The sequence below is a fragment of the Lepisma saccharinum genome, unplaced genomic scaffold, assembly GCF_977018435.1.
Source record: "Lepisma saccharinum unplaced genomic scaffold, izLepSacc3.1 HAP1_SCAFFOLD_752, whole genome shotgun sequence".
Classification (NCBI taxonomy): domain Eukaryota; kingdom Metazoa; phylum Arthropoda; class Insecta; order Zygentoma; family Lepismatidae; genus Lepisma; species Lepisma saccharinum.
The window spans coordinates 65,413-91,299 of record NW_028143416.1 but is presented as its reverse complement, the minus strand read 5'-3'; the positions used below and the strand labels follow the sequence as shown (position 1 = coordinate 91,299).

Sequence of the window (25,887 nt, the reverse complement as noted above, 5' to 3'; positions counted from 1 at the left end):
AGGTTAATTTAGTTTGCAATAGATCTTGTGTGTTGGCCCTTACAAGTAATATAGCCGCCTTTCTGTCTTTGAGTCACCTGTAAGGCTATATGTGAGTGGGCGAGTGAGGTTAGTTTAGTTTACGATAGATCAACCTGTCATGTTATGTACTACTTTCTGCTTTTTGAGTTACCTGTAAAACTATATGTGGGTGGGTGAGTAAGATTAGTTTAGTTCACAATAGATCACACTTTGAATTTACTCACACTCTCTCTGTCTGTGTGTCAGGTGGTCATGTCGATCGCTAGTTGTATGTTACAGCTTAACCCAAACTAGGTAATATTAACTGTACTTTAAAAAATAAAAATTGTGTGTATCTCATGTCGAACTAGAAATAAAAAAATCAAACATTAAGTATTCATGCAGATTAATTAAGCCGTAAATTCAAAATTTTGGCCCCCACACAAATTGCATTACATACATACATACATATGGAAAAACAGAAGTATGCATGTTTTTTCGCCCCCGTGGCATTACAAGAGCCCCCCCTGTAAGTAAGACTAATCAGGGCTAGACCTACAGTTTCAAAAACCACTTGTGCAAATATCGAACCCTTGAATACAAGGCTACCACTGCACCATAGGGGAGGAGGCTCAGTGAGAGAGAGGTAGAGAGTTGGAAACATTAACACCGCTATTGCCAGTTAGTATCTTCTTCATCTTATTGCATACTTATCATCTTATAGAAGATTACGCCATCAACTTGTAACTTGTAGGTTAGCCTCGCTTGTGAAATATCATCTGTTTAAAAACAAGAGGTTTGTGAAGCAATAATTCAAGTTATTGTTGAATATGTAGAAAATCTTGCCCACATCCTCGTCATACTAGGTCAGGATGCTATTCAAGTGTATAATCAACAAACCGTTGAGTTTAGATAATAGGGAGAGTAACAGGTCCCAGCTTGCAGGTAGCGACAGTGCACTTTGGGCGCATGCCTCCATAGCCTGCTTCCTGAAGCCAAACAAGTTCATAGGCATTGTTATTTTATTTTATATTTAGCAATTCGTTTCGAGCAAGCCAATTTTAGCATTGGTAAAGCAAAACCCTTTTTCTTTACCCCCTACGCAAACATAAAGCATGCCGGGGAAGAAAAAAAAATAGGATATGTTTGCTTCGTACAAAAAAAATTAGGTTAAGTTAACCTCTTTCCGAGAACTAACCCCGAGCACCCATTTTTAGCAAGCACCATTTCAGCAAGCACCATTTCAGCAAGTTTAGTGTTTTGTAGAGCGAGTTGGCAACACTGCCAGTGAGGTTAACATACATTATAGCACATCGCCGAGGATGGAAATAATTTGGGCTTGCACGTTCTCCAAAAAATTATGCACGTCGCATGAGCCCTCCGAAGTAAGAGGAAAATCCTCTAACAAACACTAGAAAACAGACTGGTTCGCTTTCGCCACAGGTTTGATACGTTTGGTAAATAGTAGCGAGTCGGTTTCGGCTTTCCACAACCACAATATCTCGCTCCTCTACACAGACACAGACAGCTTGGTGTACCAACATCTCCGTCCTTCTCATCTTTAAGTTTGCCAGGTACCTTCTTGTTGCGAGCCAGGATTTTGTATCGGTTCGACTGGGAATAACCTGACGTATCAAAAAAAATTCATCTCTCCAATCTTTTCTCGAGTTTGGTACCCGGTCCGTAGTATTGGTAGCCGGGTAAATGCATCTCTAACAACCTGCTGTACAGATAGCATCATGTATATTGTATACATCAGTAGGGCAGGAAGTTAACACCCATCGTCCCAAGATCTATGTATTGTTGAATTTGTATCATTGCATCAACATTGATAGTACACATAGAGAGGAGAGGGAACAAAATTGTAGTTTTTTCTAAATGTGTTTGCGTCACAATACGAAAATAATAAGAAGCGCCAGCGCGCGCACGTGTGTATAGCACATCGTGTTTCCCCCGAGAGAGGTTTACAAAAATTACGATAGGTCTCTCTCTTCATCTTACAGCAACATTGGCATCTCTATCTTTTTTAGTTGTAGGTGGGTTGCCAACACAATCTAGTTAATAATACTACATATTATACACACACGCACACACATACTGTGTTGCCATCCATCCATCCATCCCTCTCTCTCTTTTACGGCAGTATATATTTGTTGCTGGCTCTATTGCCTAGTGTGTGTATGTTACGTCAGTATATAAATTGGCTAAGCCTCAAGCAAGATAGCCCTTGCCAAGTAAAAAAAAAAAAGTTGTAGGTAGGTGTTGGCAACACTGTCGGTTGTTTAACTCTTCCCTCTCTCTCTTTTTTTTGTAAAAAGCTATGGCAAAAATACCAGTAGGTTGGCAAATTGCTTTATGCACTGTAAGGCAGACCTCAAGCAGAATTGCCAGCTCCTTGCTTGAGGTTAGGTTAGACCCAAAAACAAAAACCTTGGTGATTTTTTTCAAGTGAGGAGTTGGCAACACTGCAAGAAAATAAGGCTCGCCTTACGAGAAAAATCCATTAAAACAAGCCTCAAGCAGTATTGCCAGCTTCTTGCTTGAGGTTAGGTTAGACCAGAATAAAAACCTTGGTGATTTTTTCAAGTAAGATGTTGGCAACGCTGCAAGGCAAGCCTCAAGCAGTGTTGCCAGCTCCTTGCTTTAGGTTAGGTTAGACCCAAAAACAAAAACCTTGGTGATTTTTTTCAAGTGAGGAGTTGGCAACACTGCAAGAAAATAAGGCTCGCCTTACGAGAAAAATCCATTAAAACAAGCCTCAAGCAGTATTGCCAGCTTCTTGCTTGAGGTTAGGTTAGACCAGAATAAAAACCTTGGTGATTTTTTCAAGTAAGATGTTGGCAACGCTGCAAGGCAAGCCTCAAGCAGTGTTGCCAGCTCCTTGCTTTAGGTTAAGTTAGACTCAAAAACAAAAAACCTTGGTGATTTTTTGAGTGAGGAGTTGGCAACACTGTGAGAAAGTAAGGCTCATGCCTTACGAGAGAAATCTATTAAGGTAAGTCTCAAGTAGTGTTGTCAGTTTTTTTGTTTGAGGTTAGGTTATACCCAACAACAAAAACCTTGGTGATTTTTTCGAGTGAGGAGTTGGTAACACTGCAAGAAAAACCTTAAGTAGTGTTGCCAGCTCCTTGTTTTAGGTTAGGTTAGACCCAAGAAGTTGGCAACACTGCAAGAAAATGGGGCTCGCCTTACGAGAGAAATCCATTAAGGCGAGCCCCATCGAGCCCCATTTTCGGTTGCAGAACCGGGTTGATCCTACTACTGGGGGCAAACAAGGGACATTTCCCACAATAAGAGTGTTGTTCCCTCAAGAAACATTGCTTAAATTTGAATTTACCATGTTCGTGCAATAATTAACACATATTATTGTAGCTGAAATGAAATTATATGTGTGAAATATATAATTTTTGGTTGACTTTAATTTTCCAGAAGGGGCACGGCCCCCTTGCCCCCCACCCCATCCGGACGCCCATGAAAATAAACCTTATTAATTGTACGTAAACAAGAAAAATCTTATTGTTCTATGTTGACAACTAATTTAGGGAGCATTTAAAATTTTCAAGGACAAGTTGATTTCCTTAAAAATGTCAAGGCTACATTTGGAAATTCGTTGAAGAATAAAGCTTAAGACTTTGATGTTCGTTCTCAGAACTCGTATCATAAGAGTGAGACCAGAGAATATGGTAAAAACGAATTGCAGGATGAATCCTTATCCAGGATGATCTTTACAGGAAAAAAATATGAAAATTATGACCAAAAAAATTAAACGTAAAATGTTGCTAACTACAGCGGTATTCAAACATGCGACCTTCAAATGACCAGTTAACCTTTTTACTGGCACTGACCTGCGGTATCATTGCATCAAGGTTAATGCTAAGAAAATCTCGCTTGCATCTGCCAGGAAACAATAGTCCCATCTCCCACACATTACCACCACCACGCTTCTCAAAATTAAGCTCCCGGCAATGACATCGTTATTCACGCAAGCCCTCCCAGCAAATCCAAATGCAAGAAGTCGAAGGCCCACACTGCTAGCCACGAGCAGAATGCAACTGTAATGTAAAAATCCGTTAAGCGTGGTTCCACGACACGGAAGGGCAGGGTGCAAAAACAGATTTGAGGAACGCGTTCGATCAAGTACTGTTATAACCCGGCCTTGCAGGCTCTTGATGGAAGAGGCCTCCACAGTGCATTCAGTGTGGTCGTTGATGACATCCTCAGAGGCTTTGCCTGTTTCTCAACAGACGCTGTTCGGTTTCTGAGAAAAAGTGCTGCATCACCTCGAAGCTTGAAATTACCGATTTGGTATTTCCTCTAGCCGTTTTCAGGCTACCAGGAAAACAAGGCAAGGTTACCTCTTGGTCCAGACTTAAAAAGGGGACTTGGTTTCTGGAGCAAGGGCAGTAAGCAAGGGGGCGCTGAAGAACATCATAGCAAAGGTAAGCCATTTTCTACCTCTTCCTGATTTTTTGTTTCTTAACGTCTCTTTTCTGTCACTTTTAGTTAATAGTATCTATGAGGATGAGTGATGATATGATGAAATTGATGAAGGGACATTCACAAAGAACGCCCATGCCCTGGCCGGGATTCGAACCCCAGCCACTACTCCGCCACGAAGGTTACTGTGAACACTTCCAAATTTTTGTCAACCAGTGCTCGAAGTGCAGAAGGCGGGGGGATATGGGTGATATTGAACGGAACTGTATGTGCTAAAAAACTCAGAAATATTTATTTTTTTATGTCATAAATGTTGAAAATATGTGATAAAGACAGGAAAATATGTGACAAAAATAAAAAAAACATTTGGTAACAAAAAGAAAATATTACATGCATTTTAAACACATCAAATCAGTTTCTAAATGCTTACCTCTTTGCGAGCTGTATTTTGGAAGAGTTGCAGTGGATCACAATAGTTTTTTTACAACTTCTCCGCTGTAAATCTGTGACGATTATCTCTAAAAAGCACCTTATATTGTGAGAAAAACGCTCCACGTCACAAGAAACAATTCTTGTATATTTGAAGCACGAAATGTCACTAACCTTGAAGTTTTCCAAAGCTTCCTCTTCCTCTACTTCACCTTCCAAAACACGAGCAATTTGGCACAAAGTTTGAAAACCTTGTTTTTTTTTCAAAAATTTCTGTACATTTAGACATTAGCACTTGTGCGTTAGACCCAGTGGCGGGGTTAATATTTTCCCCCCAATAGGATCGTAGGCGAGGCACCAGAAGTCTGCCAGCGAGAGTGTTTAAAGACAAAACAAACCTAGCACTCTCGATATGAAAGAGGTGCGGAGAATAAACATTTTTTTCCTTCGAGGATTTCGAGGTAGCTGAAGTCAATAAGCGATTTTATGTATTTAAAATAAAAATTCGCAAAATATGTATTTACATACGGAAAACTGGAAAATGTGTTTTTATGTAAAATAAAATTTCCTGTGTTTACATATAAGGCTATGATCAGAATGTTGGCAAAAACGAGGGTCTCTATCTTATCGCAGAAAAAGACAACATTTATTTACATAAAGTTCCGTTTCCTAGTGATAACATATACCCAGCTAACATACTTTTCTCTAAGCAGACCCTCAGTTGTATCATTGTCATGTTAAACCATAGGAGCATCCTCCAAGCTAATATCATGGCTCGTTCAAACATTGTCAGTACTAACATTTCCACTTCAAGCGCTGGTGAAACCTGTCCATAACCTTTCATGGTCAATAGAGGACATTCCTGGCAATGATTCCAATTGATCCAAGTGCTTCCCAGATGGTGTAGTGGTAAAGTAATAGCATTGGAATCATTGGTGGCAGATTAATGCCATCTGTCATGTGAATGGTTGACTTATTTTCTGTTTGCCTGATTCCCATCAACATCGCGAATTACTCTTTTGGCAATTCACGAGTTCTTGCTACAGAGCATTCCCTGACATTCGCTACGAGACTCGGCGACAAGCGGCTCGGCATCAGCGCTTGTCTTTCCCGGTGAACGGGTCCGCGACAGTCGCTTATATTAAACCTCGTAAAAAAGTTTAGAGTAACAGGGTCAGTTCTGAAGAAAAGTGGAAAGAAAAATGGGTAAATAAAGTATACAAGCACAATCCGCACACCATCCGTGAATTAAAAGAGAGTATTGTACGAAAAATCGGGAGAATTACAGTAGACGAACTTGCACGTGTAAGTGCCAATTTCCTTCGGAGATGCCAGGAATGTGTTGCAGCAGAGGGACATCATTGTCAACACCTTCTGTAGTCAAGGTTAGTACACGATATGAGAACTGTAATTTTAATAACCGACTCTAGCGACTGTCGCGGACCCGTTCACCGGGAAAGACAAGCGCTGATGCCGGGAAGCTTGCCGTCGAGTCTCGTAGCGAATGTCATGAAATGCTCTGTAGTTTTAGACGTGTGAAAAGAGGTGATAGCTTAATGTCAAACGCCGATAAGAAAGGGGGTGGGGGGAATTCCCATTAATTCAATATGAAAATAATTGAACTGAATTGTTAAGTTCATTTTATGCACATATAGGCTGATCGGGACTGGACGTACGTTTTAAAGTGTGATCCGAATCACTGTCCAATGTGTCTCCACTGGGTATCGAACCCAGTCCCTTGATTACAAGGTGACCTTGTGAAAAGTGGTGACAGCTTAATTTCCGATATCGAGAGGGGTGATCGCCAATTACTCAATTCAGCTTTAGGCGTATCAAAAGAGGCGACAACTTAATTTGAAACCTATAAGTGGGAGAAGAGGGGGGAGGTGTGCACAGTTAGGTTTCGGCATCTAAGAACAACCCCTCTAATCTCATTTTTATTTCTGCGCAGCAGTAAAATGTTTGCAAACAGAAGGGCAACACAAGAAGTGAAATTTTCCAGGAACGAATAAGATTGTATTTAAACCGTTCTTCATCGCTGGTAGAGAATTGAGACCATTTTGTTTGCCTGTATCTACTGTTACACATAGGTGTGGTACCGAGACGTAACGACAACAAGACCAGACTTTTCGAGACTTGACGGGGCTAGTTGCTACCAGTAGTTCGAGAATTTGGTAATCTATAATTTGTGATATTTCACAGCGGAATTATTTTACTATGCGAAGGTACCTACCTACCATGCGGGTATCTATCTGGTTTGCTTATCGTAATTCGTGAGTGGCAACTACGAACTTGTACAGCGTGGTTGCGTATATTCAGGATAAAAAAAATATTTTTCCGAGGGTTTGTAGCGCCGAGATGAGGTGTCAAAGGGAAAATATTATTTTAAACAATTGTTTCTCTTTATAACATCTATGCAATGACACGCTGAATATGTCGTATACCGATTCTATATATTTCGAGGCTCGAAATGAAACCCAGACTTGCCCTTCGATGCAGAGACGAGAATGAGACAGACCTCGTCACACCCGAAACGAAGTGTCGCCTCATCACGGTACCATCCCTAATGGAGTACTGCTGCCTCCTACGCTCCAGCGTTTACAATGGAATATCATTTTAATGTGACATCGTAGACACATATGTAAAAAATATCCGTCCTGGCAGTTTCAGCCCATAATCAATTTTATTTTCACATATCACTGTATTGGTTTTTGTTGCATAGTGAGGGCATCTCATTTGCTAGCTTTAAAATATGCATGGATCACGTTTTATCGGAAGCCGGCCGACTTCAGGCAATAAAACACAATGAATTGTATTTTCAAATAGACAATACTTATATCGAATAATCCCCTTAAGTAATCTATTAGTAAAAAAAGGGCGTAGCCTTCCTTTGAACTTGGCGTTCCCACCCGAAATGCTCATGCTACGCCACTGCAAAATACGTCTCTGAAGTTTTTAAAAATCTAATTTTAAGGATCATATTTTACCTTTTATAATAGAAACAGTAGAGGACGAAGTCCTTTGTTACGCAGTTTGGTTCCAAGTTTCTAATTGCAATAATCACGATTTTGTCACCACAAATATGACAGGTGAAATTTGCCAGCCGCTATTTAGAATTGATACAGCCATAGGATATACGGAGATTTTTAGTTTGTCATTCAAGAAGGTTTAAAGCAACTTTCAGCTTTACACTATTCCTTTTGCCTAAAGTTACTCGGTTAACTACAATCGAGTCTCAACATTATAATACTGCGTCTTTCTAACCTAATTTATCTTTGAAAATAATGTACATCGAAAATTATACGTTACCTTGGGTGGTGAGAGCTAATATTATTGAAAATCTGAATCGACTATGGTGTTATACCTTTCTGGCAACAAAACATTTAATTCGACCAATTCTCACCCTGTTGTTTTCTCCAGGTTGCACAATTCGGTCATGTAGATGCAATATGTATGTTTATCTAAACGGCCCGCCATCTTTTATCACAAAGAACAATTAAACCGTCACGTCGTGAAACTTCCCGTTAAGTCGACTGATTCTTTTTTGAACTCAGGCTCGACCATTCTGTCATCTTGTTGATATATTAAATGATTATTGACGCATTAGTAATGAGGCTATATGCACACTTGGGGGATATCAAGACGCTTAATAACAAACTAGGACAAAAATCGAAGTGTGGCAGCTCTGCGACTTAAATACTCTTTTTTATTTCTTGTTTTTTCATATTTTACTACCAGTATTCTTATTTTAGTTGTATTTCAGTGATTGGGACTCAACCCCACCCCTTTTCGATACCCTTTGGCTTTTTAATATAAAGAATATCGGGCCTCTGCGATGGCGTAGTGCTAATCTCGCCGCATTGTAATCAAAGGGCACCGGGTTCAATACCCGGTGGAGATACATAGAGGTTCTGGCCCCGCTTTAAACTGTAGATCCAGTCTCGATTTGTCTAAGTCTGCATAAAGTGGACATAAAACATAAAACTCAGAAAATAAAACCTTCAAACTATAAAGATTATTACTGATACGAGCTCTTGTCAAAAACAATGTAAAATTCATCAAACATTATAAACCCTACGACTTTGTGTTGCAACCACACGATATTGACTGTGTCCAGGCGGTAAAGACACGTTAGCTGATAGAATGTGGTTTCCTGGATGTAGTTTTGAGTGATTTCCGGAGAGGTCGATCTTTATATCCTTGTTCTAGTCTGCTCCAATTTGTCTGACTTTAGCAGTCAAGTTCTATTGGTTTCTATCTACCAGACACCTTTTGTATATCTGTTCTATTGATTCGACACGTTTTGTAAACATGTTCTATTTGTCAGACAGTTTTAACAGCTAGAATCTGTTGGCCAGACACCTTTAGTAGTCAGGTTCTATTGGCCCGACAACTTTAACAGATTGGGTCTATTGATCAGTCACCTTTTGTAAACAAGTTCAATTGATCAGACACCTTTTGAAGACGGTTCTTGGTCAGGCACCTTTTGTAAACCAGTTCTATTGATCAGACACATTTAGTAGTCAGGTTCTATTGGTCAGACAACTTTTGTAAACCAGTTCTATTGATCAGACACATTTAGTAGTCAGGTTCTATTGGTCAGACAACTTTTGTAAACCAGTTATATTGATCAGACACATTTAGTAGTCAGGTTCTATTGGTCAGGCACCTTTTGTGAACCAGTTCTATTGATCAGACACATTTAGTAGTCAGGTTCTATTGGTCAGGCACCTTTTGTAAACCAGTTATATTGGTTATACACATTTAGAAGTCAGGTTCTATTGGTGAGACACCTTTTGTAAAAAAGCTATATTGGTCAGATATCTCTATCATCGAGGTTCTTTTGGTCATACACATTTTGCAGACATATTCTACAGGCCACACATGGTTAGCAGACAGTTTCTATTGGCTATGCACCTTTTGTAAATAGGTTAGATTTCTCAGACAGCTTTTGTAAGCTGGTTATATTGGTCAGACAGTTTTAACAGCCAGTTTCTATCGGTCAGATACTTTTTGTAAACAAGCTCCATTGGCCACACAGCTTTTCTGACCCTATGTGATAGACTCGATACATGTTGAAGTCAGACCCCATTGATAGACAGCTGCTGCAAACGAGCGTAATATACCGGGTGGCCAGAATTAAAGTTACCCAACTCAGAGCCCTCTGTAGCCTGTTTGAGGCATCGTAGAACTCTGAAATTTGGTGAATCCACTATGCAGACCATGGGGAAAAGGATGGCGATAAAAAAAAAATAAGAAGTTCAATTTTCCGCCACCAGGTTGAAATGTGGCGCTGTACTTCCATAATGACGTAAACTGCTCCAATTGGTTATGGATTTGCCTTTACCTTGCAATCTTGCAATAAACGAGAGATTATTTTCTCGCAACTTGCAGCCACTAACAAATGTCTTTCTAATTAATAACTCAGCTAAATCACTTAACGTGAGTGCTGAACAAAAGTTTGGAAGTGATCAGCATGCAATTAAATAAGAAAGAACGTGCATTGCTGGTGAAGGTGTTTTATCAGAACGGTAGTAATAGTGCAGCTGCACTGCGAGTTTATCGTCATGCGAAAGGACTTCGAAAGGGGCCCATGACCACGCATGGGTTAAGAATGATGATGAAGAAATTTGTACATGATTACAGCGTCACATTTCAACCTGGTGGCAGAAAATTGAACTTTTTTTTTACCGCCTTCCTCTTCCCCATGGTCTGCATAGTGGATTCACCAAATTTCAGAGTTCTATGATGCTTCAAACAGACTACAGAGGGCTCTGAGTTGGGTAACTCTAATTCTGTCCACCAGGTACTTGAGATGAGAATCTAGTTAAATATGTCAAAGAGGGCGTTAGGACACTTTAATGTGAGGAGGCGTAAATGTAAATTAAAAACCAATATGACTGACCCTAGTGCGAAATTATAGAGGCCCTTTGACGGTGGCGTTTATAAATCAACGAATCTTTTCGCGTCTCGTACCCACGCTCTGTAGGCCTGACACCTTCTCTGCTAATTACTAATTGTGACCCACTTGAAGTTTAAAGACCTCACCGATCAGACTGGAGAGATTTTAACGGTTTTTCGGAGAGGGAGATTTTGTCACACCGGTGATTTTGGGCAACTAGGCTGAGGTCTTTGCAAGTGAAGTAGAAACAAGGAAGACTTTTGGGTGGAAGTGGTTGATCACCAGAGGAAGGAAATGGAAAAGATTGTTTGTTAGCTCCGCACGAAGACTTGCTCAGTGGGAATAAAACGTGACGTCACAGGCAACAGCACTTCGGAGATCTGCGATATAGTGGATGGCAAGGGTTAGCAGAACGTTTTCTAACTGTAGTACAATTTTTCTCTTCATTGATTGATTGAACTGTTAAGTCCACTTTATGCACAGATAGGCTAATTTGGACTGGACCTACAGCTTAAAGTGGGATCCGAAACAGTATGTGCTTCCACCGGGTATCGAACCCGGGACTCCTTGATTACCACTGCGCCATCCGGGAGGCCGGAAATTTCCTCTTGAAAGTGGATGAACGAAGTCCCTCTGACGTCATGTGTGCGAGTAATCATTACTTACAAGTTAATCGAGATAATACGTGGGTCGTTCAATATATACGTTTCCGTATGCTGTAAAAATTTTTATTTTAAAGATACATTAGAAAACTATACATACATGTGTAGGAGGATCCTTCACATAATCTCCATAGAGATTCAGGCATTTGTCCCACCGTTGCACCAATTTGTCCATACCCTTTGTAAGAAAATCAGGGCTCTGGCTATTGAGCACTATTCTCACATTCCGCTTCACTTCTTCATCTGTTTCGAAACGGTAACCTTGCAATTCAGACTTAACACCGGAAAAAGATGGAAATAACTCTGCGCTAAATCGGGGCTGTATGGAGGGTGGGGCAGCCGTTCCCACCCCAATTCTTCAATTTTGTGTTGTGTTTGCACTGCTGAGTGGGGGCGAGCGTTATCGTCAAGAAGAATGACACCAGCTGACAGGAGACCTGGTCGCTTATGTCGAATTGCGTTTTTCAGTTTATCCAATGTTTGACAATAACGGTCAGAATTAATTGTTCTTCCTCGCTCCAAAAAGTCCATCAGCAGAACACCCTTAGCGTCCATGCTTCTGAACTCCTTATGACGCGAGCCCGTGCTTTCCGAATAAGCATTTACTTTTCGCCCTTGAGCGCATGCGCCTTCACGTCTGATAACGAATCGATTGTTGTTCCTTGTAGACGAAGGATGGCGCTTGTCAACCATGTGCTTCTTTTTAATGGCATTGCTTTATACAATATTTTATAGCACAGGGAAACTTATATATTGAGCGTCCCTAGTAGTTTGATTTTATAACTATCAAGTACAAGGAGTAGCAAAGAACGTAATGCCGCCGCATGTGGCAAATGTTAGGCCTTTCTTACGTAGAAACTCCTACAAGACTTGACATCAGGGTTGTTAAAAGTTCAGGAACCCATACATTCTAATGGGTTCTATTGGGTTCCGCTGCAGGACCGGAATCTTTTTTTCTCGCACAATTTAAATTCGGTCCAAGTTGCGTATTGTTTCATTGAACAAGGTTCCTGGACGGTATTTAAGTTGATGCGGGAAAAATGTTCCTGGACCGAATTTAAATTATTCCGGAAAAAAGGTTCCTGGACCGTATTTAAATTGATCGGGAGAAAAAGGTTCCTGGACCGAATTGAAATACCTTACAGATAAAAAGGTTCTTTACGGTCCAGAATCCATTTACGCTTGCTGATTTGTCTCTCCTGGACCGGAATTGAATTTATTTAAAATTCCTGGACCTTTGACAACCCTGCTTGACATAAAACCTAGAACAGAGAAGAAAATTAGAAATATTAAGATAAATATAGAAGAAGGAAAGATGTAAAATCAGTAAGAGGAAAATGGATAATAGAAAAGGAAAGAGAAAGAGGTAAAAATAAAAAAAGTGGACAGGGATATGAAAAGAATGGAGAAAGAAGCATACAAAGAGACGCGGGGTTAGTGAAAACATTTAGTGCCGGCAGGAAGATACGTGGTATTGCGAACATGTGGAAACAGTCCTGTTGTGCTTGAAGAGTCAGTACTGTTATTGGTTATGTTATTGTGGGTACGTTAGGTTGGGTATATCGGTTCGTTAACCCCACATACACTCTGTCCCAGCTAACTGTGGGTCTGGCGAACGAACACAAGTCTCTGCGCAAGTAGTGAAGCGAGACGGCGCCACGTGAGAGGGAACGGAACTTAGTAATGTTATATGGTGCCGAAACCCGGGAATTGCGCGGAGGTGAAAAGCTACTGCAGTTGCCAGCCTTCAAGCAGCGTGTACTGCTTCGCTCTGGCCGCTCGATTTCCCCCGGTACTCTGACGCTATGCTTCGCCTTGCTCCACGGTTAGCTGGGACAGGGTATAATCGACAAACTGAGAGAGAGACGTCCAGAAGAGGGAGGAGGTGTGGCAAGGCGGCCAGGTAGATCGAGAAAAATGAATGTTGCAGGACGTTGCAGGAACATAACTTCAAACTGAAGGAGTATTTCTCAAGATGGGGGTATGCCTCGATCCCTCATGGAAAGATATCTCTCTTGCCCAATTCTACGGACATCCATGGTTACACAGTAAACGCAGTACTAAAGTTTTTTAGGTACTCCACAGAACATTGACGTTCACGTTCAAGTTGGTCTAGTGCCCCTTAAATATAACATAATTTTGTTTCTTTGTTTTGGTCTTATTTTCTTCCCTCTATTATCTATTCAGATTTATTCATAGCTTTTAAGTTCATCTGTGTGCTTTCCTTTCCATTTTACAGATTATTTCTTTTTATTTAGCAAACCATAATTTTTTGTCTCATCCTCGTCACCAGCAGTGTTGCCACATGAAGGGAAATTTCCCTTCATTAAGGTAAATTCGAACCAAATTTTGAACGAAATGGGATGAAAAATACCAAAATTCCATGTAAATTTTAAGACAACAAATTCGAAAATAGTACAGATTAGTGCAGATTATGTACTATTTATTACTATTATCTTTAAAGGTTTTAGTGAAGAGAAAAACTGTGCAAAAAGGGAAATTTTGACCCTTGGAAAGGGAAATTATGCCCTCAGATTGTGGCAACACTGGTCACGAGTCGGACAGATTACATTTTAAAAGTAACAGGGTAACAGTCAGGGGTGCCCATCCCCCCAAGGCCTATGACGCACTCCCCTCCAAAAAGATTGAACATTCCCCGCCCCCCTCTTTATGCCGAATAATTTACTCAAATTATTTTGGTGAGACCAAATTTGCGGAACAATATCATACAGACATATTTAAGCAATATGTTTTATTTTAGGTATTGTTTACAATATAAATATTAACATATTTGTTGTAAATTACTTTGATATTGATTGAAATAACATTTTACATACATGATAATAACTACTGACGTTGCAAAGTCGTTGCAACAAATTTGTTGATAATATCCTCAGGCTCAAATCATTGTTAGTGTATTGAATTTTATTCTTATCATTTTGTCTGCTTGTATTGACTAACCTTGTATGATGCGAACAGCACTTCCCAATATTCCAAATCGATTCTAAAGGCATAAGAGGTGGTATTTCATTTGAACCTCATCGCAGCGATCACCCACAGGTAAATAGAAAACAGGCTTGTTAAAGGTCCAGGAATTTTAAATAAATTCAATTCCGGTCCAGGAGAGTGAATCAGCAAGCGTAAATGGGTTCTGGACCGTAAAGAACCTTTTTATCTGAAAAGTATTTCAGTTCCGTCCAGGAACCTTTTTATAAGATCAATTTAAATACGGTCCAGGAACTTTTTTCCGGCTGAATTTAAATACGGTCCACGAACCTTTCTTTCCGGCTGAATTTAAATACGGTCCAAGAACCTTTTTTCCGGATCAATTTAAACACGGTCCAAGAACCTTTTTTCCGGCTGAATTTAATTACGGTTTAGGGACCTTTTTTCCGGCTCAATTTAAATACGGTCCAGGAACCTTTTTTTCAGACTGAATTTAAATTCGGTCCAGAAACATATTTTCCGGCCGAATTTAAATACGGTCCAAGAACCTTTCTTTCCGGCTGAATTTAAATACGGTCCAAGAACCTTTTTTCCGGCTGAATTTAATTACGGTTTAGGGACCTTTTTTCCGGCTCAATTTAAATACGGTCCAGGAACCTTTTTTTCAGACTGAATTTAAATTCGGTCCAGAAACATATTTTCCGGCCGAATTTAAATACGGTCCAAGAACCTTTCTTTCCGGCTGAATTTAAATACGGTCCAAGAACCTTTTCCGGATCAATTTAAACACGGTCCAAGAACCTTTTTTCCGGCTGAATTTAATTACGGTTTAGGGACCTTTTTTCCGGCTCAATTTAAATACGGTCCAGGAACCTTTTTTTCAGACTGAATTTAAATTCGGTCCAGAAACATATTTTCCGGCTGAATTTAAATACGGTCCAAGAACCTTTTTTCCGGCTGAATTTAAATACGGTCCAAGAACCTTTTTTCCGGATCAATTTAAACACGGTCCAAGAACCTTTTTTCCGGCTGAATTTAATTACGGTTTAGGGACCTTTTTTCCGGCTCAATTTAAATACGGTCCAGGAACCTTTTTTTCAGACTGAATTTAAATTCGGTCCAGAAACATATTTTCCGGCCGAATTTAAATACGGTCCACGAACCTTTTTTTCCGGATCAATTTAAACACGGTCCAAGAACCTTTTTTCCGGCTGAATTTAATTACGGTCCAAGAACCTTTTTTCCGGCTCAATTTAAATACGGTCCAGGAACCTTTTTTTCAGACTGAATTTAAATTCGGTCCAGAAACATATTTTCCGGCTGAATTTAAATACGGTCCAAGAACCTTTCTTTCCGGCTGAATTTAAATACGGTCCAAGAACCTTTTTTCCGGATCAATTTAAACACGGTCCAAGAACCTTTTTTCCGGCTGAATTTAATTACGGTTTAGGGACCTTTTTTCCGGCTCAATTTAAATACGGTCCAGGAACCTTTTTTTCAGACTGAATTTAAATTCGGTCCAGAAACATATTTTCCGGCCGAATTTAAATACGGTCCACGAACCTTTTTTCCGGATCAATTTAAACACGGTCCAAGAACCTTTTTTCCGGCTGAATTTAATTACGGTTTAGGGACCTTTTTTCCGGCTCAATTTAAATACGGTCCAGGAACCTTTTTTTCAGACTGAATTTAAATTCGGTCCAGAAACATATTTTCCGGCCGAATTTAAATACGGTCCACGAACCTTTTTTTCCGGATCAATTTAAACACGGTCCAAGAACCTTTTTTCCGGCTGAATTTAATTACGGTTTAGGGACCTTTTTTCCGGCTCAATTTAAATACGGTCCAGGAACCTTTTTTTCAGACTGAATTTAAATTCGGTCCAGAAACATATTTTCCGGCCGAATTTAAATACGGTCCAAGAACCTTTCTTTCCGGCTGAATTTAAATACGGTCCAAGAACCTTTTTTCCGGCTGAATTTAATTACGGTCCAAGAACCTTTTTTCCGGCTGAATTTAATTACGGTTTAGGGACCTTTTTTCCGGCTCAATTTAAATACGGTCCAGGAACCTTTTTTTCAGACTGAATTTAAATTCGGTCCAGAAACATATTTTCCGGCCGAATTTAAATACGGTCCACGAACCTTTTTTTCCGGATCAATTTAAACACGGTCCAAGAACCTTTTTTCCGGCTGAATTTAATTACGGTTTAGGGACCTTTTTTCCGGCTCAATTTAAATACGGTCCAGGAACCTTTTTTTCAGACTGAATTTAAATTCGGTCCAGAAACATATTTTCCGGCCGAATTTAAATACGGTCCAAGAACCTTTCTTTCCGGCTGAATTTAAATACGGTCCAAGAACCTTTTTTCCGGCTGAATTTAATTACGGTCCAAGAACCTTTTTTCCGGCTGAATTTAATTACGGTTTAGGGACCTTTTTTCCGGCTCAATTTAAATACGGTCCAGGAACCTTTTTTTCAGACTGAATTTAAATTCGGTCCAGAAACATATTTTCCGGCTGAATTTAAATACGGTCCAAGAACCTTTCTTTCCGACTAAATTTAAATACGGTCCAAGAACCTTCTTTCCGGATCAATTTAAACACGGTCCAAGAACCTTTTTTCCGGCTGAATTTAATTACGGTTTAGGGACCTTTTTTCCGGCTCAATTTAAATACGGTCCAGGAACCTTTTTTTCAGACTGAATTTAAATTCGGTCCAGAAACATATTTTCCGGCCGAATTTAAATACGGTCCACGAACCTTTTTTCCGGATCAATTTAAACACGGTCCAAGAACCTTTTTTCCGGCTGAATTTAATTACGGTTTAGGGACCTTTTTTCCGGCTCAATTTAAATACGGTCCAGGAACCTTTTTTTCAGACTGAATTTAAATTCGGTCCAGAAACATATTTTCCGGCTGAATTTAAATACGGTCCAAGAACCTTTCTTTCCGGCTGAATTTAAATACGGTCCAAGAACCTTTTTTCCGGATCAATTTAAACACGGTCCAAGAACCTTTTTTCCGGCTGAATTTAATTACGGTTTAGGGACCTTTTTTCCGGCTCAATTTAAATACGGTCCAGGAACCTTTTTTTCAGACTGAATTTAAATTCGGTCCAGAAACATATTTTCCGGCCGAATTTAAATACGGTCCAAGAACCTTTCTTTCCGGCTGAATTTAAATACGGTCCAAGAACCTTTTTTCCGGCTGAATTTAATTACGGTCCAAGAACCTTTTTTCCGGCTGAATTTAATTACGGTTTAGGGACCTTTTTTCCGGCTCAATTTAAATACGGTCCAGGAACCTTTTTTTCAGACTGAATTTAAATTCGGTCCAGAAACATATTTTCCGGCTGAATTTAAATACGGTCCAAGAACCTTTCTTTCCGGCTGAATTTAAATACGGTCCAAGAACCTTTTTTCCGGATCAATTTAAACACGGTCCAAGAACCTTTTTTCCGGCTGAATTTAATTACGGTTTAGGGACCTTTTTTCCGGCTCAATTTAAATACGGTCCAGGAACCTTTTTTTCAGACTGAATTTAAATTCGGTCCAGAAACATATTTTCCGGCCGAATTTAAATACGGTCCACGAACCTTTTTTCCGGATCAATTTAAACACGGTCCAAGAACCTTTTTTCCGGCTGAATTTAATTACGGTTTAGGGACCTTTTTTCCGGCTCAATTTAAATACGGTCCAGGAACCTTTTTTCCGGCTGAATTTAATTACGGTTTAGGGACCTTTTTTCCGGCTCAATTTAAATACGGTCCAAGAACCTTTTTTCCGGCTGAATTTAATTACGGTTTAGGGACCTTTTTTCCGGCTCAATTTAAATACGGTCCAGGAACCTTTTTTCCGGCTGAATTTAATTACGGTTTAGGGACCTTTTTTCCGGCTCTATTTAAATACGGTCCAAGAACCTTTTTTCCGGCTGAATTTAATTACGGTTTAGGGACCTTTTTTCCGGCTCAATTTAAATACGGTCCAGGAACCTTTTTTCCGGCTGAATTTAATTACGGTTTAGGGACCTTTTTTCCGGCTCAATTTAAATACGGTCCAGGAACCATTTTTTCAGACTGAATTTAAATTCGGTCCAGAAACATATTTTCCGGCTGAATTTAAATACGGTCCAAGAACCTTTTTTTCCTGATCAATTTAAATACGGTCCAGGAACCTTTTTTCCGGATCAATTGAAGATCAATTTAGATACGGTCCAGGAACATTTTTTCCGGATCAATTTAAATTCCATGCAGGAACCTTTTCTCAATGAAACAATGCGTAACTTGAACCGAATTTAAAGTGTGCGAGACAAAAGGTTCCGGTCCTGCAGCGGAATCCAATAGAACCCATTAGGATTTATGGGTTTCTGGACTTTTAGCAACCCTGGTAGAAACACTGTACATAATAACCATAACTAAAAATCAATAACAAGTCAATCAAACGAAACGATCCCCACATTTTTGTGTGAAGATATGTAGAATTGATACGTAAATTATAAAATCTTGTCCCCCCAAATATTCCCATCACACAGGCGCGTCATGAATCCCCTGGTAACAGTAACAGTTACTTCGCGAAAAAAACATTTTGAAACGTAACTCGATTTCAGTTAAGTTACTTTTGCAGGTATTTTCGCTTGCATGAACTACATGCAGAAAATATTCCTTTAATTTTTACACACGATCATGTAAAACGAATATTAAATTTCACTAAAATACAATAAAACTTCAAATGTTAAAATATGAAAATACAGAAGTAAGAAATTAAAATTGAACTTTTATTTGAAAAATGATGTCACGGAAAAACATTTTGGCGTAACAAATGACGACCAACTTTTTTTTGGCGGTTTATAACTTCGCGAAATGAAGGAGTTTCACAATGAAAAGGATGTGAAATGAAAGCTACATGCTTTGTTATTGTTACCTATAAGTTTTATTACTGTAAGTCTTATAGCAAAAGAACCATAGAAAAATAAACAGATGAATGTCAATTTGGGCAAATCACCCCGTGTTCAGGGTAAAATGCCCAATACAAGAAACAATTGTTGTAATACTTGACATGACATATTTCAAGGAAAATAATACACAGCATTAACTGGAAGATTATTAAGGTTTGTTTCGTACACAGAACATCATTTGTACAGGCAAGCATAGCATTTCTAACAACATTTATTTTGAATTTACCATAGCCTCTTTTACTGTTTAAATTTGTGAGAAATTGCATTGCACTTCGGACACATGGACGTGAATTTGGTACATATTTCATGCATCCACATACTACAACGAATACACTGGATCCAGTTACATTGTGGTACTTTCTTATCATACTAATGCCCATGGGCATATTGTACTTAATTTCTGTGGGCACATTACCCCACAGCTACAAGCAGATAATTGAATCATTGGGTTGGCAACTCTGAGCACCATGGGGCAGTTTCACTCTGCAGATATGTTTCCATGACTCTTGATTTTTACACCAAATATAATTCAGTTTCTTTCTCTCTTGGGAAAATTATTGCACACTGTTAATACAGCAACGTCCAAAAGATTATTACCTCAAACATTGCCTTCTTACCTCATGAAATTATACCTGGATGGCTTCAGATTCTTCTCAGAAGCTCCAAACCTGCTGCCACGTCTCACCACGGAGGGCGCTTTCAAACAAGAGTTGGAGAGTTACCATAACATTAACGTTGCGCGAGATGCGAGGGGGTGGGAATTTAACCCCGATGGGCATATTCCCTAGAGTGACTCTATTTATATGAAGATTAATAGTTTATTTCTTTTTTTCCAGCAAACTATGCTTTTCCTCATTAGTACTAAAATGTACGGAAAGCTTAATTTCGTTACTCGTCACCTTATTTACAGTTAGTTTTTTTTATTTTAAAAAGTAACTAGTTACAGTTAGCGTTACTCGAAAAAGTAATTGCATTGCAAGTAACTTGTTACTTCCTACCACTGTGCTACATTTGTCATATTTTCACATAAGTTTATACCAATAATGTTACCTCGTTTTATTCAAACTGGACTGTCTTGGATGGCGCTGTGGACTTATTTCGGAGTGCACTATGTAATAAAATAGTTCAAAGTTTCACCACCAGGTGGAATTATGGCGCTCAGAAGTCGGGCATGCAAAAGTTTATTGAGTTTATGTTACTTCAGCAATATTAATATACACGTCGTCAACATGAATGCCCCTTTGAAAGCATAAGAAAGCGTGATCAATGGTCGTACGAAGCGTTTCCCAGGATGTTGTTCATTCTGCACCAGTTTTCAATGTCACATTTCCACCTGGTGGTGAATATTTGAACTATTTTTTTCAACATTCGCTTCCTTATGGTCTTCATAACCTCTATACCAAGTTTCACCGTAATTTGATGATTCGAACGTGTTCTAGAGGGCTTTGAGTCCGGAAATTTTTACAACGATGAGCTTAGAGGAATACTGTCACCAGGCACGTATCTAGAAATATGATTCGGGGGGGTGTCCGAACCAAGTATCTCAGGAATGATAATAATAATAATGTTTAAATTAGAATAATTATATTAAATCAAATTAATACTAATTACAATACATAAATTAATATTATATTATTACTACACAATTAGGTAAAAAGACTGTATAAGAATAGAGATATAACAGCGCATATTTATTACGTAGCTTACCTGTAGTTAAGATCGGAATAATTTACATAAAAACAACTGCCCTGGCAACGAAATTAATGTCAAATAGATGAATAATTAAATATTTATCGAATAACAAAAATTATGTTAAATGTAGTTGGAGAAAAGTAAGTTTCTGATTATTATTTAATGCAAATTATTTTGAGTAATAGTGTACATAAATCATCTCTGTAATGTCATTCAAAGCCGTATGATCCCAATATAATCCTTGCCTTCTAAAAAGTTCAGAATAAATTAATAACCATCGATTATGCAACAAATGCCAATATTTTCATTACTTAATTTTAGTACTTGGTAAGTCTTTCGGGGGATTCCGGACCCCTGTACACCCCTAAATACGTCCTTTCCGTTCTTCAAAGCCATATGATCCCAATATAATCCTTGTCTTCCAACACGTTCAGAGGAAATGAAACAACAAATGCTAAACGAGTATATTTTCATTATTTAATTTTCGTACTTGATAAACCTTTCGGGGGGTCCGGAACCCCTGGACCCCCCTAAATACGTCCTTGTGTGTCACGTAGATGAGCCAAAGGGAGCCTGTGTTCCCAAAGTGGAATCATATTAGTATTTAACACAGCTAACAGATGGCACTATATTAATATACCCAGTCCCCCTCAGGTGCACCATGCAGAAAACGAACCGTCTCGGACTGCTAGCAGCCATTTTATTTAAGTTCTTGTGGGGCCCCTGGCGTCATAGGGACTGTTCAGACCAGTCCTTCACGGAGGTCAGCTTTTTGTCGTTACTGTATGTAATACATGTCAACAATCAAAAGTTTAACACAAACAATATTCTCTAATAAGATGTAGAAACATGAATAAATATGTTTTCTTGAGCACAAGCAACATTTTCTAAGCCAACTATAAGCCGTGGGCAACCTTCGGGACCCATGGGCCACCTTGGGAACAGATGTAACGGTTTTGTATTTTTTTTAAAAAAAAAAGTTACAAGCAATGTTACAAAACATCCATTTGGTATACTTTTAATTAGTTATAGGAGTTATTTATTTTAATTTCAGTAGAGGTTTGTGAATTGCCCTAGAAGCTTAACTAGAGCAACCTTTGGTTCATCTACCTTAATAAAAAATAAGATTGGTTTAACAGCGACAGTTTCATCTTTCTTCACAGATTATCCAAGATGACGGCTGGCTGCTCAAATTGCGGACCAACGCAGATGGGACCCTCCATGGGAGATGTTTGCGGAGGGCCAACCACCTACCTCTTCATGGTGATGCTGGAATCTCTTATCAAGACGATGTGTGACGTCGAAGACCCTTGCGGGAGACTTCGAGACTGCGAGTATGTGGAAGACGTCTACGACTTCATAGTAATCGGTTCAGGCCCTGCAGGCAGCGTCATCGCCAATAGGCTCAGCGAGGTCCCCCAATGGAAAGTCTTGTTGCTGGAGGCTGGTGGTGAGGAACCAACCGGTACGCAGGTCCCTTCCCTGATGGCACACTACCTTGGAACTAATCTCGACTGGCAGTACAAGACAGAACCAGAGAGTAAAGCGTGTCTGAGTTACCCAGAGCATCGTTGCGATTGGCCGAGAGGAAAGGTTCTAGGAGGGACGAGCGTTCATAATGGTATGATGTACATAAGGGGGAGTCCCAGGGACTTCGATCACTGGGAGGAGCTAGGGAACACCGGCTGGGGGTTTAAGGAGGTTTTGCCGTACTTCAAGAAGTCCGAAGACAACAGGCAACTTGATCTTGTTGATAAGGGTTACCATGGAACCGGCGGGTACATGACGATCCAGCAATTCAATGACAGGCCCGCAATGACTGAGGACATTTTAGCTGCTGGGAGGGAGTTGGGGTATGCTCAGAATGATCTGAACGGGAGGAACAACACGGGAGTGTCGGTAGCGCAAACGTTTAGCAGGAATGGCGCAAGGATGAGCGCTTCTAAAGCCTTCCTCAGGCCCATAAAGAATAGAAACAACTTCCATGCTCTCCTCAACGCCACGGCCAGCAGGATCCTCATCAATCCTTACTCCAAGCAGACGTACGGTGTCGAGTACATTAAAGATGGCGTCACGAAGAACGTGTTCGTCAGGAAAGAAGTTGTCGTGTCCGGTGGAGCAGTCAACTCCCCTCAGCTGCTGCTGCTTTCTGGAATAGGCCCTAGGGAAGATCTGGATCAGTTCGGCATCCAGGTCATCCAAAACCTACCCGTAGGACAAAACCTTCACAATCATGTAGGATTCGAGCTGCTGTTCGAGATCGACGAGCCACCTACCAGGCAGTTGACGAACGAGACATCAAGAATGTACCTGGAGTCTCAAAAGGGTCCGATGTCAAGCACTGGACTCTCTCAGATCACCGCATTGGTCAAGAGCAAGTACGCAGACCGTGACGTCAACCAGGCAGACCTTCAACTCTTCTTCGGAGGGTATCTAGCCAGCTGCTCGAAGGAAGGAGAAAAGGAAGAGATGGAAAGCTCAGAACAGAAGCGCCATATTGGAATCTACCCGACAGTCCTTCACCCCAAGAGCAAAGGAGTATTGAAGCTGAAGTCAGCAGATCCTTTGGAGCATCCCCTGATCTATGCCAACTACCTGACGGACGACTACGACGTGAAGATGCTGGTCGAGGGGATAAAATTCGGAATCGCCCTCACGAAGACTGAAGCTCTGAGGAAATACAACTTCCGGCTCATCACTAAACCAGTCGAAAGCTGCAAGGAGTTCGAGTTCGGCACGGACGAGTACTGGGCATGTGCAGTGAGGTACGACACAGGGGCGGAGAACCACCAAGCAGGCAGCATCAAGATGGGACCAGCAGACAAAACAGACTCCGTCGTGGATCCTAAACTTCAAGTTTACGGCGTGAAGGGTCTGAGGGTCGCCGACGCTTCCATAATGCCTGAAGTTACCAGCGGAAACACTGAAGGCCCGACGATTATGATTGGCGAAAGAGCTGCTGACTTCATCAAAGACAAATGGCTTCCCAAGAATACCAACCCGAGAATTCAAAGTCCGAATGCAAGAAAAACGTTCCGTTGGAACGGGAGACCGTATTTTCTACATCCTTATCATAACCATTCTTTCCATCGTCAATTCAGACGTTCATGATGTATCTCTAGGTAATTTTTACCATGCATTCTAAACCACACAACCAACAAACTAATATACCCAAATGCCAAGAAAAGGGCTAGTAACTTATACTACAGCATGTGCGTGTTTCGAAAGCTAACAAACACAAGGAAAACGGAGTTTTTGGATATGATGATTTTGTCATACAATACAGCATGTTGTTCTAAGAAGTCTTTTCGACCGTAAATGTCTGAATGTGATGTAAGAGTAAGATTGAACCCATATTTAGTTTTTACATCTTTTTACTAATTTATCAGTAACTTATTTCTTCAGTTCGTAAGATATGATAGTTTTCACCAATAGATATATTACATTTTGCAAAACGTGAATGTGAATTTATGTCTTCTTCATATGCACACACGAATTGCAGGTATTATAGGAAAACAATCAAAAATTAGATTGAATTTGATGCTGAACGTCTGTTATTTTGTATTTGTTATACTTTACAATATTAAAAACTTTAAAGCATTTTAATATATGTTTTGACACTAAGCGGTTAGATTTATCTGAGAAATCCATTACTTTTTAGTCTTAGTAGAAGAAAGCTTATTCTAATGAGTACAAACGAATGTAGGTGACAGCAATAATTTTGATACTTTAAAACTTAATTAACTGAACCATTTTAACGTATCGCATTATGCAAACAGTATTGTACCTACCACTGACAGAGTATTATTATCTTTAAGCATGCTTGTATATGTGTGTGTATCATTATAATTGAAAATCTTGGGAGATATTTAATGTACATTTACAAGTTTTTATCATAGTTCCAATCACCAACTGGCTGTTCTTGCGAATTCAAACAACAGAAAACTTTCAATTTTAAACTGAAAGTGAATATTTAATATTCAATTGGAAATTATAAAGTATTGAGTAATTTCACGATTAATTCTCGTGTAAAATTTGTGATATACGTGAAATTATACGTTCTGCATAGTTGTATTAATCTGAGAAATGAATTCTAGAATGTTTATGATGTAATGTTGTTTTGAAATTCTCTGTGGTAGATCTACGTAAATGCAGTTATTATCTAATTCAGATTGTTTATTTTAGAACGCTAGAAACAGCTAATCAATTGATTAATGAATTTGTTATCTTTGTCATTAATACAAATTATGGAGTTACGAGTGAGGAAATAAAACTATTCTTGTGATGTGTTATTCAAGTTAATGCCACTTTGTCCTAAATGTAAGTACTTTCATGTAACTAAGGTTTGTGGTATGCTGACATTATTCTCAATTTACCTAATGGGGACTGTGCCTATAGATTATAAAGTGCGATTCGAACAACCATATCTCCACCGGGTATCGAAAGTAGTAATGGCAGCATTTTATTCCTACGCGTCAGCAAAATTTGATGCGACAGGTGTTATGTTACACCCGGTCGTAGCGGGCCACGAGTGGTTTTATTGTTGAGTCAGCAGAACGTGTCTGATCACCTTGAAGACATCGGAAGCGGTGGGGGGAGGGGGTCAATGGAATTGTCACGTTGTTTCTTGATGTATGCTAACCTAACACGTGCATATGTTTGTGTGTGTGTGTGTGTGTGTGTGTGTGGAGGAAATGCGCGCGCAACCATTGCGTATGATTCAAAGACATGAAGAAATGATTTAAAGATGGCGCCGAAGGTGCTTTACCCCGAAAGTTTAGCGGCTAAGGTTATTGCTCTGTAAAACAAGAGGCGTCGAGGGTTCGATTCCTGGTAGAGTCAATATTGATCGATTGATAGATTG

At 39.7% G+C, this 25,887-nt stretch overlaps 1 pseudogene across 1 annotated transcript; it reads left to right on the top strand.

Moving 5' to 3' along the window:
• Positions 1-4,000: 4,000 nt before the first annotated feature.
• LOC145983288 (glucose dehydrogenase [FAD, quinone] pseudogene) lies at positions 4,001-25,471 on the top strand (annotated as a pseudogene). Its single transcript, XR_014441233.1, has 2 exons — positions 4,001-4,439; positions 22,187-25,471. The product of XR_014441233.1 is annotated as a glucose dehydrogenase [FAD, quinone] pseudogene (transcript).
• Positions 25,472-25,887: the final 416 nt, after the last annotated feature.